This window comes from Tupaia chinensis, unplaced genomic scaffold (genome assembly GCF_000334495.1).
Source record: "Tupaia chinensis unplaced genomic scaffold, TupChi_1.0 Scaffold000228_1, whole genome shotgun sequence".
In the NCBI taxonomy this organism is placed as follows: domain Eukaryota; kingdom Metazoa; phylum Chordata; class Mammalia; order Scandentia; family Tupaiidae; genus Tupaia; species Tupaia belangeri.
Genome location: NW_006159703.1, coordinates 1596233 through 1609475, shown reverse-complemented (window position 1 = coordinate 1609475; position 13243 = coordinate 1596233). Strand labels below are relative to the sequence as shown.

General features: G+C 39.8%; 1 protein-coding gene across 2 annotated transcripts in view; it reads left to right on the top strand.

Moving 5' to 3' along the window:
- PRELID2 (PRELI domain containing 2) overlaps positions 1-13243 on the top strand; it is a 70194-nt gene that overhangs the window by 16854 nt on the left and 40097 nt on the right. The window lies entirely within an intron of this gene.

The window sequence follows — 13243 nt, the reverse complement described above, 5'->3', positions numbered from 1 at the left end:
AATTAATTAATATATTTGTCTTTGGGAGAAAATGGCAGAGTTCATCGCTTCTCTGACCACTCCTCCCAATCCTGGTGTCTTTTCTCCCCCTTCGGAGGTAATGAGTGTTATGAATGTTATCAGTTTGCTGAATATTATTCCAGACTATTAATAGATACCTTTAGATACTTAATAAGTACTCATAGAGCTTGTACAGCATGGTTTTGTATATCTTTTTTATATAGATGACTTCATACTGTGTTAATTATTGTGTGTCTCTTTTTCATTTGACAGAATGTTTCTGGGCTTTATCCATTATATATACATATATATATATAAATCTAGCTTTTTCCTTTGAACTGTTGCATAGAATTCAGTTCTGTGATTGTGTTGTATTTTATTTAACTACTTTTTTAATAGACATTCAGATGGTATCCTTTTCTTTTTATTATGAACAAGAGTACAATGTTCACAAAGCATATGTTCTTTGAATATGACTCTATGTGAGTGTTTCTCTAAGTTGAATTTTTAAATGGTAGGTTTATTGACATATTATTTACATATGATAAAATGTAGTTTTCTTAGTGTACTGTGCTATGAATTTTGAAAAACATGTACAGTTAGGTCACCACAGTTAAGTCATGAAATATTTAAGATATGATTTAAAAAGTTATTTTAGAAACAATATAATGAGAAAAGAACATTCTTTTCAACCAATGGCGCTGGGACAACTGGATATTAACATACAAAAAAATGAAATTGGCTTCCTATCTCATATCAGTGAGAAAAATGAACTCAAAATGAACTCAAAGATCTGAATGAAAGAGTTGAAACTATGGAATACTTAGGGGAAAAAATATGTAAATCATTATAATCTTGGATTAGGCAATGATTTCTTTGATATGACACCAAAAGCCCAAGCAACAAAGGAAGAATTAGATAAAATTAACCTCATCAAACTTAAAAACTTTTTGTGCTTCAAAGGAGAACCAATGGACAGTTAAAAAGGTGAAAAGACAACCTAGAGAATGGGAGAAAATATTTGCGAAGTATATATTTGATAAGGTATAGTGTATAGAATATGTAGAGGACTACTACTACTCAGTAATTAAAAGACAACTTGATTAAAAAATCCAAAGAGGATATACAAATGGTCAAAAAGCACACACACACAAAGCTGTTCAGCACCATTAGTCATTAGGGAAATGCAAATCAAAACCACAATAAGATATCACCTCGCACCTACTAGGATGACAGTAATAAAAAACACATATAATAACAAGTGTTGGTGCAGGTGTGGAGAAATTGGTGTTTTTTTTTTAAGATTTTTTTTAATTTAACTTTATTTATTAATGTTCTTATTTTTAATTTGACCAGAGAAGGACAGAGTGTGAGAGAGAGAGATAGAGGGAAAGTGAGAAAGTAAGCTGGGACCCAAACCGTGGTTAGTTATGTGGGAGTCCATTGCTTTTAACCAACATGCCATCTGCCAGCCCTGTAATTGATGCTTTTTAACAACATTGATGTGAATGTAATATGGGGCAGCCGCTGTGGAAAACAGTTTGTCGGCACCTCAAAAAATTAAATGGAGTTACCATTTGACTCAGTAATTTTATTCCTAAGTTTATATGCAAGAGAAATGGAAACATATGTTCACATAAAAACTTGTACAGAATTGTTCATAGCAGTATTATTCACAATAGGCAGAATGTGGAAACAGGCTAGTGTTCACCCACTGATGAATACATAAACAGATGTAGTATATCCGTAAAATGGAATACTGTTCAGCCATAAAAAGGAGTGGAGTGCTGATTTGTGGTACAATATGAACAGACCTTGAAAATATTATGCTTGGACTAGTTCAGGGTGTGGTGGTTAAGGCAGCTGGATTCCACATGACTGGCAGTGTGGTTTGAGTCCCAGACCCAGTGGCTTGAGAAAAATTCCATGTGTTTGTGTGCATTCCCAAAATACCGAAAGGAGAGAGATGGAGGAGAAAGGATTGTGGTGTGGCCATGCCCCAGGAGTGTGCTTTCTCCTCCCATCCCATCTCTCTCCAGCAAGCATACGTGCCTTCTGACAAGATTAAAAAAATAATAATAAAAGAAAATACTATGCCAAATGCAAGAATCCAGTTACAAAAGGCCATATATTGTATAGGTCCATTTATTTGAACTATCCAGAAAGGGAGAATTCATACAGACAGAAGTAGATTAGGGTTGCCATGGGTTAGAGTGGGAGAAGACTGTGACTGCTAATAGGTACAAAATTTTTTTATTATTATTATTTATTTATTTTTTAATTTCAAGGCAATGCAAATGTTCTGGAATTGGTGTTGCACAATTCTGTGACTGTACTAAACCTCACTAATTTGTACTCCTCAAAGGGCAGATTTTGTGGTATGTGAAAAACATCTCAATTAAAAAAATGTTAATGTGGCTGGTTCTCAGGACATGTGTATGTTTAGTTTACATAGCATCTTAGTTTGGGATGCTATAGCAAAAATATCATAGACTGGGTGGCTTAAACAACAAACATTAATTTCTCATAGTCTGAAGGCTGGGAAATCCAGATGTGGCACTGGTAGATCCAGTGTCTGGTGAGGGTGCTCTTCCTGGTTTGCCGATGTCTGTCATCTTGTGTCTTCACTTGAGAGGGTGAGCTGTAGTCTCTTTTCTTATTAGAACACTATTCCCGTAGTGAGGGTTCCACCTTGTGACCTCAGGTAAACCTAGTTACCTCCCAAAGGCCTATCTCTTTATACTCTCCCGGTATGGGTTAAGGTTTCAACAGATGAATTCTTTTGTTTTTAGAGAGATTTTTGTTACAGGGTGCATGCACTCACTGGAGAGACAGAAAGCAAAAAACCACCCCCCAGGTAGGATGGCTGTGTTGCAATCCCTTCTCCTCCATTCTCTTGAGATTTGGGGTATGCATGCACACCCACCCTGGCATGAGCTTTTTCAGCCTCCAGGTCTAGGATCTGAACCATGACTGTGTGGGAGTCTAACAATGTAACCATTATGCCATCCGCTGATCCCTTAACATATGAATTCTAGGAGAACATAGACATGTAGTCCATAACATAGATTCTGTCACTTTGCCTTCCAATATGTTATTACAATAATTTACATACCAATCAACACCACATGACAATGCTCATTTTCCTACAATATCACCAGCACTTAATATTAACATGTATTTTTTTTTTTTTTTGAGAGGTTTTTGCTATAGGGTGCGTGTGCTTACCAGAAAGACAGAAAGACAGAGAGACAGAAAGTGAGAAATCATCTCCCAGGGGGGATGGCCATGCTGCAATGCCTTCTCCTCCATTCTCCTCCTGGGATCTTGCACATACGCCCGGTGTGAGTTTAAGCCATTGGGTCCAGGACTCAAACTGCCGTCAACTACGTGGGAGTCCAGTGACATAGCCATTATGCCAACTGCTGGTCTCAACATGTATTTTAAAAAAATAATAATTTATTTAATTTTATTTATCATTCTTGCTTTTTTTTTTTTTTTTTAAATTTGCTATAGGGTATATGCACTTACTAGAGAGAGAGAGAGAGAGATATGAGAGAGGGAGAGAATGTGAGAAAGGAAACTGCCAGGTCTGGGACTGGAACTGCAGTTGGCCATGTGGCAGTCCAGTGCCTTAACCCCTATACCACCTGCTAGCTCCAACACATGTTTTACATTTTGCATATATAATGGGTAAGAGATGATTAATTATTTTGAGACTGATTCAGAGTGGTAGGTTGTTTCTAATTCATTTACCTCTTCCCAGGTTGCCTCTCCATTCCTTGGAGAAGTCTTCTAATACTTACCCTGTCCCTCCTCCTGTATCAAGTAGGCTGCTTTTTGCTGTAAATCACAGAAGCCCTGCCTCAGACAAGACCAGCCATCGCTTGTGTATGCTTCCTGTGTTCCAGGAAGTGCTTGATATGTGAACATACCAGGGATATTCTAAAAGTTCATGGAAAATGTGTATTATGAAAAAAACTGGGCATGGATTTCAAAATTTTTGCATCCAAATAAGCTTGTACTTTAATTTCACTTTTTCTCCACAAATGTTTTGAAGTTCCCTTGTATGTGTAGGTGTCTGTGCATATCAGTTCATTTAATCATCATAATAACCCTATGAGGTTGGAACCATTACTATTTCTATTTTATAAACTGAGGCTTAAAGAAGCTAAGTAACTTGTACAAGGTGTAATGGCCAGTAAGTGGCAGTGCCAGGTTCAAGCCTGGGCAGTTCGGCTTCAGAATTTGTGCTATTGGTCAAAATACTGTCTTTCCTCTTAGTAAGGAATGAAATGACCTCATAACTAAGTAGGCCATGTTTCTGTAATTGGTACTCTTGGTTCTACATTTCTCAGAGTATTGATTTTTTTTTTTTTTTAAGTTTGGATTCCTTCTGGTTGCCGTTAGTAACTAGGGTCAGCATACTTCTTGGTCCACATTTGGCAAGGGAAGAGCTGTGAGAGGGAGAGAGCCTGTGTCCCCACCCGCAGGGAGAAAAGACTGATAGAGTCTGTGTAGATGATTTGCTCCCCACTGGGCCAAAGAATAGTGACCAGAGGAATGATTGTGCTGATTGGCCTTGACCAGGATCTTCCGTGAGGGCTGGGGCATGGGGAGGTCAGCCCCCTCTGAATCATGGGCTTCATGGGGAGGGTTGGCACCTGAATGTGAAGAACTGGAGTAGTGCAGAAGGGAGCTGCACAGCTTTTACCTCTTGTTTTGTTTCATCATGTTTCTCACTGTCTTGGTTCCATTTTGAAAGTATCAGAAACTCACTGCAGCAGGTGATTATAGGACCTTCCCTGTCCTAGTGATGAGCTTCTCCATGGGGTGGGAACAAGGAACTGGAAAGCCGGGCTGAGGCAGCCTCGTAGTTTTCCAAGGCTGGCTCATTTGTCCACTAATTTACAGCTGTGCTGTATTCACACAGCCAACTGGTTCCCCCAGGACCACGTGGTCACAGTTACTGACTAGACTTTTGGGTTAGACTTCCACTTCTGAAACTAATGATGTGTCCTTGTGCAATGACTTCACTTCCTTAAGTCTCAGTTTCCTCATCTGTATGATGGGGATGCTATCTTCACCTCAGAGGGTGGTGAGGACTCACCAACATAGTACATAGGGCTTAGACTAGTGCCATGGAACTCAGTAAGCGTTAGTGCTTAGTATGGTTACCCATGCATTCTGTTACTATGTCCAGGGGTAGGAGCTCCTGAATTCACGAGTCATGGGACTAGGAACCTTCTATTTTTATTTCTAGGGGATATTTAAGCACTGGAGAGCATAGCCTGAGTCAACACAAGCATTTGTGTCCGAATGGTCTGAATTCCCTCATAATTCTGTTCTCTTTTTAGTTCAAGCAGTGACCACAACAGTTACAGATCCAGCTCATGTAAATCATCTGAGTGTCTAGAGCAAGAGATTTAAAGATGCTCTGCTTTGTTTTAGGACACTTGGTCCAAGTCAGAAAATGAAAGAGTGAATCCTAATCTGAAATTGGAAAAACAATTAAAGCCAGCTTTTGTGGGAATGTGCTATATTTTTTATTTAAAGCAGCTCATAGACAGTCACTTTGAAAATGGAGGATGGAATACATTGTTTTAGGTGTTTCAGAGAGGAGAAAAAAGTGGTTTTTGCCTTCTGAAACCTTACATTCTGAGATAGGCTTATTAATTTCTTACTATTTTGTATTCGTTCTTTAAAATATATGTATTGGGACCAGCAGATGGAGCAATGGTTATGTTGCTGGACTTCCACATAGTCAACCATGGTTGGAGTCCCAGATCTGGTGGCTTAAAATTCAGGCTGGGCGTCTGTGTGTGTGTGTGCCCAAAGTCCTGAGAGGAGAATGGAGGAGAAGGGTTTGTGGCATGGCCTTCCCCTGGGGGCGGGGGGGGGGTGATTTCTCACTTTCTGTCTCTGTCTCTCCAGTGAGCGCACGAGCCCTGTAGTAAAAATCTCTCTCAAATATATATGTATATGTGTGTGTGTGTGTGTGTGTGTGTGTGTGTGTGTATTTGCTAGTTCCTGGTTCTTTTCTCATTTTCCTTTTCCCTGTAATGGATTTTTATTACTCCAAATGGAACTGTAATTGATACCATTTGATATATATATATTTAAAGAGAGATATGCATACAACCCTCCAAAAGAATCTTGCTGTGCTCTTACCCTCCTGCCAGCCTCCCAGTCAGCCGGGATCATGGGTGTGCCTTTATGCAGCCCCACTGTGTTCAGGTTGACCTGGAATCTGACTCCTGGGCCTTCGATAAAACTCCAGAATTACACAGCAGGGACCCAGTGCCTATACCCCAAAGGCTGGGCCATGATTTGATTTTAATAATTGATACTTTATAATCTGCTTATAAAAGACAGTCATTTTTAAAATTATTTTCATAGACTTTGCTTTTTCAGCGTAATGGTATATGTTTGTGGTAAGTAAAAACTTCACTGGAGACTGACCTCTGTCAGTGATGTTGCAGAGCTGTTTATTTATTTCTTTATTTATTTTCTTCTGAGTAACCAGATTATTCTTCTGTGCTCAGTATAGCATAGTATGGCCCATGTCTTCACCTTTCCATGTCTAAGAGTTTCTGTATAGCCTCTGATGCTTACACTCCTTATTTTCTGAGATAAAAACATGCTCAGCCTAGCAGATGTGTGTTAATAATGTTGAATATATCTCTCGAATATGTTGATTCAACATTTATAAAATATCAAAGAAGTACTTCCTGTAGAAAACAAAAATTCCAAAATTAAACTACGCATAGATTAAATGAATGGAATGAGCACCTGTTCTTAGTTCAATAACTTCTTTTAGAAGAATTATTTTATTTAAATTTATTTTATTTATCTATTTATTTATTTTAAATTTGATAGAGAGGGACAGAGTAAGAGAGGGAGAGAATTTTAAATTCAATTTTATTATTTTTTAATATAATGAGAGAGAGAGAGGGAAAGTGAGAAAAGCAAGTCACCAGGTCTGGGACTCAAACTGCATTTGGCCATAAGGGAGTTCAGCACCCTTATCTACCCTAACACCTGCCAGCCCCAGTTCAATAAATTTTCATTCTTACTAACAACTTAAGTTTTAATAAAAAGGTATATAACTCAGAATTGTTTAAATTTCAGGATTCAAACTTTTTTTTAGATGTTGCCAGAGGGCATGCGTACTCTCCAGAGACAGAGAGGGAGAGGAAGAGAGAGAGACAGAGAAAGCACCCCCAATAGGACACAGTAACGCTGCAGTCTCTTTTCCACATTTTCTCTATCCTGTTGAAATTTTGGGTACAATGTATGCTATTTTTGTACCTGGTGTACTTTTCAAGCCACCGAGGCCGGGATTTGATTAGTGGTCAGCTGTGTGGGATTGCCTTCCAGTGCGCAGCACTCAACCACCGTAGCACATCGTGAATTAAAACCCTGTGTCTTGAATATCCATCTGGCAAATCACAAAAAGTATAATTTTCATGTTTCAAGTGCTAATTTGGGGGCATTTTTGTGTATCCATTTTTTTCCCCTGCTCTGAAGTATTTTTCTTTTCCAGGAGCAAATTTGACAGTTTGGTGACACCTGTGTGTTTTTTAGAGTGGCACTGGCCTTTTTGGTTGACCTTCAAACTTGCTTTAACTGAAGTATTAAAATACTTTGGCTCTGCTAACTTTACTTAGGCATTATTTCTAAGCCCAGTCCTGGTGCTAAAGGGCTTGAGGGTGTAGTTATCTAATAGCCTGAATAAATACTGTTGCATTCGTCCCAAAACATGACTCCCGGAGCTCATATTGACCTTGATTTCCAGTGCACCAGTGGGCGATCAAACAATTAGCAGAATGCACCACCAATTATGAAAAACCAAGCAATGAGGCACTTCTGACAAGCATGACATCTGGGCTGGAGCCTTATTTCTGCTTCAATAAGACTGCCCTCCCAAAGATGCTTACTTGCCTTTTGATGTTCGTGTTCATAAAATCAGGATCTTTTTTTTTTCTTTTTTTGGAGAGGTTTTTGCTACAGGGCGTGTGCGTTCGCCAGACAGACAGAGACAGAGAGACAGAAAGCGAGAAATCACCTCCCTGGGGGGATGGCCACGCCGCAGTCCCTTCTCCTCTATTCTCCTCTTGGGATCTTGGGCACGCACACACACGTGCCCGGCGTGAGTTTAAGCCACCGGGTCTGGGACTTGAACCGCGGTCAACTACGTGGGAGTCCAGTGGCATAGCCATTACGCTAACTGCTGGTCCCAGAATCAGGATCTTCTCTGGTTTCCCATCCTGTACAATTGTCTCATCTATGGCTGTGCCTTAATGTCACAGCTGTCTGTCAGATCTCCAGCATCTAGCACAGTGCTTGGCTCACAGAGAATGCTCCATGGCCGATTGTCCAATCCATGATGAATGAAAATCTACTCAAAGGTATTCCGATAGTATGCCTTCTGGGCTGAAATGGAAGTGGGTGGGATAATTAGAAAGGGTTGAAACTGGCAGAGTTGCAAAGTATGAATTAGGGAAGCCCTATAAGATTTGGCAGGAAATGCTGTGTACAGGGAATGTTAAGCCATGAATATAGGGACTTCAATTATGGTTTCTTCTTGGTCACAGAAGTGCTCATGGACTCTGGAAAAAGGGATAAAACTGTCTCGACTTCCTCACAGAGTGATGTGATGATTTAATAAGCTAATAAATAGGTATGCTCTACACTTGGAGAATATGAAGCACTAAATAAATGTAGGTGTTGTTGGAACCAGTGGTGAATAAATGTCTTCAGAATGGGTGGCTCTTGAAAGATATTTAATTTGAAAGTGGAGTAAGCTGATTTATGGAAAAGAGAGGTGATAACTGAGCTGGAAACAATAACATTTAGTCAAGAGAACATTTTATTTAAAAGTAAGTGCTTTTGAAATATCTTAGTGGATGCCTATTGATTTTTCCCCCTTTCTTTCATCTTCCTAGTTCTGAGTTGTATGTTAGTTCAAGGTTCAGGGAAAAGGTTAAAAATATACATTTACTGTAGTGATGCACTAGTTTAGTAGATTCTCACTGTGCTAGCTCCTAGGAGCCAGTGTTTAAAATATTCTCCAGGTGAATGGAGAGTGTTAGATTTGAGAACTCCTTAATTGGTCAGGATCTTGTAGTCCCACTGGTAAGCAAACCTAGCTGACACACTTATCAGATCTCTATTGTTTTGCAAAGTTCTTGTTAATTCTGTAAAGCATGGCCAGTTGATAATCTGGCTCTCCAGCAAACTGTAATCACTTTCTAGCAGAAACACCTCACTTAAAAGTTTTGCAAAATTCAGATGAGGGCCTCTTGGTTAGAGGAATGAACAGTGGGGGGTAAGGGATGAGGAAGGCAGACTTAAATGAATCTTAGCAGTATTAAAATTGTGGTGCATTTTCTTCTCTTGTGGAGCAGAGATGTCCCCTAGATTTTCTTTCCTTTTTGTTAGCTTTTGCATCTGTAGTAATAAAGAACTGGGGTACTAAATTATACTATTTATCAAGGAGTCATTGACATAATGTAGAACATGTTAAAAATCTTGAGGCAATAGAGAGGAACTTGATGACTAGATTGAGACTTCATGAGGTTGAAAATATGCCTGGGAGCTTGATTGTGATCAAGGCTAATATTGGCAACTAAGTGAAGAGATGGAAAATAAAATTGGTAAGCTGAGTTCAGTCTCCAGGTTTACATTTATGGCTGCATTTTGGGATGTTTACTGTGTTGGAAGTGGAGGTTGCTCCATTTCATATGGGCGACATCAAAATTATAGAGAGGCAAGTCATTTATGGGACAAAGAAGTGGGTTATAATCTGTTGAAGATAATGTGTGTAGTATTCTCAGCTGGATTGGTGAGAAATGTATAAATGTTGGGATATTGACTTTGCAAGCTAAGTGACATGTGATTGAATGTATAAAAGAAATTGAAAGGGACCAGCAGTTAGCGTAATGGCTATGTCGCTGGACTCACATGTAATCGACCGCGGTTCGATTCCTGGACCTGGTGACTTGGACGCACGCCGGGCGCGTGTGCGTGCGTGCCCAAGATCCCAAGAGGAGAATGGAGGAGAAGGGATTGCGGCGTGGCCATCCCCCCCTGGGGAGGGTGATTTCTCGCTTTCTATCTCTGTCTCTCTATGTCTTTCTGGCGAGTGCACACGCTCTGTAGCAAAAAACAAAAAAACAAACAAAAAAAACCTCTCTAAAAAAAAGGAAATTGAAATAAAAAAAATATGTATATAAAAAGAGAATGAAGCAAGCTTATATATGTACTCCATAAAAAAAAAAAAAGTATTGTATCACTGTGAGGAATTTAACTAATAATTCCACCTGGTTCTGTTTGATTCTCCTCTCTGCTTAGGTGACTCAGATAAGAACACCTTGGGTCCTGACATAGGTCTAGTTTAGGAAGAGTGTTACTCTAAGGAGATTTTACTAAAAATATTTAACAATAACTTTCCTTCTTTTCTTTCACAATTATTACATGTCTACTGTGGAATACTTACAGAGTACTTGTGAGAAAAAACAGATATATTCATGTCCTCTTCAGTTTTGTGTCCTTCCTAGTCAGGGACCCCAGGGGAAACCGGCATTGTGACTTCCATCCTTACAGATTTGTTTTGTCAGTTGATCTCTATATGGAATGGAATCACACAGTGTTGATTCTGTTGTAGTTTCCTATTGCCTGAGGTTGTAACTGTGTGTATCAGTAGCTTGTTCTTTTTCATTGCTGTGTAGTATTCTGTTATAAGCATACTGCAATTATCACAATTTATGTATTCATTCTGCAGAAAAATCATACAAACAACCAAGGCATCCTACTGTAATCCAATGACTTCTACATTTACTTATCACTGTCTTTGAGACTATGGCTTCTTACTTTTAAATGTACACATTTTCTTTCTTTAAAAAAAAAAAGCACATTTATTTATTTTTAAAATCTATTGATTGTGATTTTCAAGCTGCTGGGTTTAGTATTCGAAGCACAGTTGACCATGTGAGAATCCAGCACCTTAACCATCATGTCACCTGCTGGTCCCTTGTGTGTGTATGTGTGTGTGTGTGTTTGAATGTGTGTGTGTATGTGTATGTATATTTAGAGGCTTTTGCCTTAGGGCATGTGCACTTGCCAGAGAGAAAAAGAGGCACAGAGACAGTGAGAGGGAAAGTAAAAAATCGCCCCCAGGAGGGATGGCCACACGGTAATCCCTTCTTCTCCATTCTTCCCCTAAGATCTTGGGCATGCACACACACTCACCTGGTGTGAATTTCAAGCCACCAGGTCAGGGACTCAAATTGCAGTCAGCCATGTGGAAGTCTAGCAACATAGCCACTATGCTATCTGGCCCCTTAAATGTATATTTTTTTATTTTTTGTAGCTTTTCAGATGTATTCATTGTATACAATTATTCCAGTTCATTTTATTGTCCCAAATTGGGCATTTGCATCCGGTTTATTGATCTTACATATAATGACGTGATGAATCTCTCTTTAAGGTAGTGTGACCTTCATTTAAGATTATTTGCGTAGGACACATTGCTAGAAGTAACAGTGTTCGTTGGAGGCTTTTATTAGGTGTTGCTCAACAGAAGCATGCATTCCTAAAGGAGCATCCCAGAAAACGTCTCAGAGGCATGGCACGTGCCAGTGTTGTATAAACTTGTACTCAAAATGGGATCATGAACAGATAATTTGTGGGGACTGCAAAAAAGAAAACTCAGAGGCTTTTGTGATAACAGAGCATTCGAACAAGCATGTGGCCATGCAGATGCTGAGCCCCATGCAGTCAGAGTGTGCTCCCATGAAGTCAGCTGTGAGTAGGATGCAGGCACTGGTGGGCCAATTCACAAAGCTTTGTATTATATGTTTTGAGGTCTTGCTCACCAACTCAGAATACCAGTAAACTTTCACTGAATAAATGTTTTCCTAGAGAATAGGATTGTGGGAAGGGACGTAGGGTCAGAAGTAAACTGTGTGGTTTCCAACAGTGGCCCGGTCACCTATTTTTGTGTGACCGTAAGCGAGTCTGCCTCTTTGAAACTCAGGTTTTTCATTTGAAAAGGGAGATAATATTACCTGCCTTGTAAGATTGTTGTGAGCATTAACTGAAATGCATGTATATAAATAACTTAATACAATGCTTTACCACATTTGTTTATTAAAAGTGTGAACTATTTTTATCAGTTCTTAAACACTGTATTTTAGGAGACAGGGACAGACTGCCTTAAAATGGATACTGTAACTGAGCTGCTGGGCTTCTCCGATTCCACCGATTCCACCGTTTGATTTATCCGTTAGCGTCTTGGTGTTACAGCATTCCCTGCTATGCTCATTGTTAATAATTTAGGTAACAGTGCATTGGTGCCTGGGATAGGTTAAAAGACCAGTGCAGAGGGTAGGGACTCTGAGAAAAGAGCTTAGAGAGGGATGGCAGGGTATTTGGTTTCACAGGGCTGCTGTGCAGTGTTTGTGCTGATGTGCAGCAGCAGGGAGGGAGAGAGGATGGAAAGATGGGAGGGGTCTGCTCCAAGGGGTTTGGACACTAGGATTGGGAGTGGGGAGCTCATTGCCTTCTTTGCCAAGTGGTTTGTGGTGACTAAGGGCCACCTGAGAGTTGTGAAGTACAAGGACTTTGGAGATCCCTGGAGTTAGATTTGCACTGTGACCATGCAGCTTCTTAGACATCATGCTTCTCTTACTATGAATGAGAATGAAAAGCCACTTGTTCAAGATGATTAAGAATTTCAAAACAGTGACAGCAGATTGAGCCAACCAAGTGTGTAGCCCTTGTAAATGCTGAGCCCTCTGCAGGTGACATGCCAATGAAAGTATTGGGAATAATAATGATTGTAGTGATAGAACGAGCATCCTTCTTATTACTTGTGTTAGTTATTTTCTTTTTTCTTCAGGGCATGTATGCTCCTTAGAGAGAGAAAGCATCTCCTAATAGGGTGTGGTCACACTGCAATCCTTTTCCCTCTGTTTCTCCATCCTGTCACGATTTTGGTCATGCACACATACCTGGCGTGTGTTTTAAACCACCTGGGCCGTGATTCGAACAGCCATCAGCCATGTGGACTCCAACTTCATAGGCACAGTGCTAAGTCACTGCGCTGTGGGGCTGACCCACTGTTGTTCGCATTATTACCTAACATTCCTTGAGAGCTCACATCTATTGCCTTGAGTGCTTTACACACATCATGTTAGTCAGCCTTGGGAGAGCTCATGAAATAGGTATTATTAACCCC